Source organism: Durio zibethinus, chromosome 3 (assembly GCF_047325235.1).
Source record: "Durio zibethinus cultivar Kanyao isolate XHJ-2024 chromosome 3, ASM4732523v1, whole genome shotgun sequence".
In the NCBI taxonomy this organism is placed as follows: domain Eukaryota; kingdom Viridiplantae; phylum Streptophyta; class Magnoliopsida; order Malvales; family Malvaceae; genus Durio; species Durio zibethinus.
This window is the reverse complement of record NC_143164.1, coordinates 26650001-26652500: the sequence shown is the minus strand read 5'-3', so window position 1 is coordinate 26652500 and position 2500 is coordinate 26650001. Positions and strand designations below refer to the sequence as shown.

The 2500-nt window shown below is 48.8% G+C and overlaps 1 non-coding gene across 1 annotated transcript in view; it reads left to right on the top strand.

Moving 5' to 3' along the window:
- The first annotated feature begins 777 nt into the window (after positions 1-777).
- Positions 778-2500, top strand: part of LOC149519668 (18S ribosomal RNA) — a 1804-nt gene continuing 81 nt past the window's right edge. Inside the window, exon 1 of the ribosomal RNA XR_016341170.1 lies at positions 778-2500. This exon is cut by the window's right edge and continues 81 nt beyond it. This is a non-coding gene — a ribosomal RNA (18S ribosomal RNA).

The following is a 2500-nucleotide window of genomic DNA, read 5'->3' as shown; positions in this document are numbered from 1 at the left end:
CGTGGTCCCTTCTCATCTACCATAAAAATACCTAGGCCTCGACGAGGCCGTGCACGTAACTGACGCTGCCCGAGACCCCAAGAACAAGTCTCTGAATCGGGCAACGTCCCCCTGGGGTGGTGTCAGTGAAGCTCGTACGTGCGATCCTGGCCAGGCCAAGCATTGGTGGTTTCACTTTGTTGTTGCCTGTTGGATGGCAAGGGCAGTCTCGTGGCCCTTGCTCGTGTTTTTCTCCTACCAAGCGGTTATGGTGTGGCCTCGCAAGTCGTTTCCTCCGTTCGCTCGCCGAGTAATCGATCGGGTGGGTTGTGGACCAACGTGTGTGGACGATGCCACTTGTACGCATGGGCATATGAGTGGTGCTATAGTTGTGCGTGTTGGCAGGCTCTATGCTCGATGCATCGAACTGCTGACCCGTCATCCTCTTCAATCTCCCCCCATGCGGTCGTCGTACCCAGGGGGCACGATCGGGATCCTGTGTTGTATACCTGAATCGATGGAAACCGAATGTCTCGCCATCCCTCATCTGTCTCGTGTCTCAAGGGGCCACGGGTCAGACGTCAATCGTGGTCGGTGTCCTAAGGGCACTACCCAATCCTCCGTGGTCGCATTGGTGCACTGATGTTCGATCGTGCTCTCGGATGCGAAATGTTTAGTGGGTGAGGGCTCTCGGCCCCCGTTCGTCCGATGCTACGCATTTCATGTGCTCGACACGCACGACGCTTATGCTACGCGTCGAGCTCTCTCCCATGTGGTGCCAACATCCTGAATGAATGCTGCCTGGTTAATCCTGCCAGTAGTCATATGCTTGTCTCAAAGATTAAGCCATGCATGTGTAAGTATGAACTAATTCAGACTGTGAAACTGCGAATGGCTCATTAAATCAGTTATAGTTTGTTTGATGGTATCTACTACTCGGATAATCGTAGTAATTCTAGAGCTAATACGTGCAACAAACCCCGACTTCTGGAAGGGATGCATTTATTAGATAAAAGGTCGATGCGGGCTATGCCCGTTGCTTTGATGATTCATGATAACTCGATGGATCACACGGCCTTTGTGCCGGTGACGCATCCTTCAAATTTTTGCCCTATCAACTTTCGATGGTAGGATAGTGGCCTACTGTGGTGGTGACGGGTGATGGAGAATTAGGGTTCGATTCTGGAGAGGGAGCCTGAGAAACGGCTACCACATCCAAGGAAGGTAGCAGGCGCACAAATTACCCAATTTTGACATGGGGAGGTAGTGACAATAAATAACAAGCCTGAGCTCTATGAGTCTGGTAATTGGAATGAGTACAATCTAAATCCCTTAACGAGGATCCATTGGAAGGTAAGTCTGGAGCCAGCAACCACGATAATTCTAGCTCCAATAGTGTATATTTAATTGTTGCAGTTAAAAAGCTCATAGTTGGAACTAGGGTTGGGTCATCCGATCTGCCTCACGGTGAGCATCGATCTACTCGTCCCTACTGCCGGTGATGCGCTTCTGGACTTAATTGCCTGGGTCATTCCTCCGATGCTATTACTTTGAAATTAGAGTGCTCAAAGTAGGCCTACGCTTGTATACATTAGCATGGGATAACATCATAGGATTTCGATCCTATTATGTTGGCCTTCGAGATCAGAGTAATGATTAATAGGGACAATCGGAGGCATTCGTATTTCATAGTCAGAGGTGAAATTCTTGGATTTATGAAAGATGAACAACTGCGAAAGCATTTGCCAAGGATGTTTTCATTAATCAAGAACGAAAGTTGGGGGCTCGAAGACGATCAGATACTGTCCTAGTCTCAACCATAAATGATGCTGACCAGGGATCGACGGATGTTACTTTTAGAACTCCACCGGCACCTTATGAGAAATCAAAGTCTTTGGGTTCCGGGGGGAGTATGGTCGCAAGGCTAAAACTTAAAGGAATTGACGAAAGGGCACCACCAGGAGTGGAGCCTGCGGATTAATTTGACTCAACATGGGGAAGCTTACCAGGTCCAAACATAGTAAGGATTGACAAACTGAGAGCTCTTTCTTGATTCTATGGGTGGTGGTGCATGGCCGTTCTTAGTTGGTGGAGCGATTTGTCTAGTTAATTCTATTAACGAACGCGACCTCAGCTTGCTAACTAGCTACACGGAGGTGATCCTTCATGGCTAGCTTCTTAGAGGGACTATGGCCACTTAGGCCAAGGAAGTTTGAGGCAATAACAGGTCTGTGATGCCCTTAGATGTTCTGGGCCGCACGCGTGCTACACTAATGTATTCAACGAGTCTATAGCCTTGACCGACAGGCCCGGGTAATCTTTGAAATTTCATCGTGATGGGGATAGATCATTGCAATTGTTGGTCTTCAACGAGGAATTCCTAGTAAGTGCTAGTCATCAGCTCGTGTTGACTACATCCCTACCCTTTGTACACACCACCCGTCACTCCTACCGATTGAATGGTCCGGTGAAGTATTTGGATCGCGGCGACGTGGATGGTCCGTCGCCCGTGACATCGTGA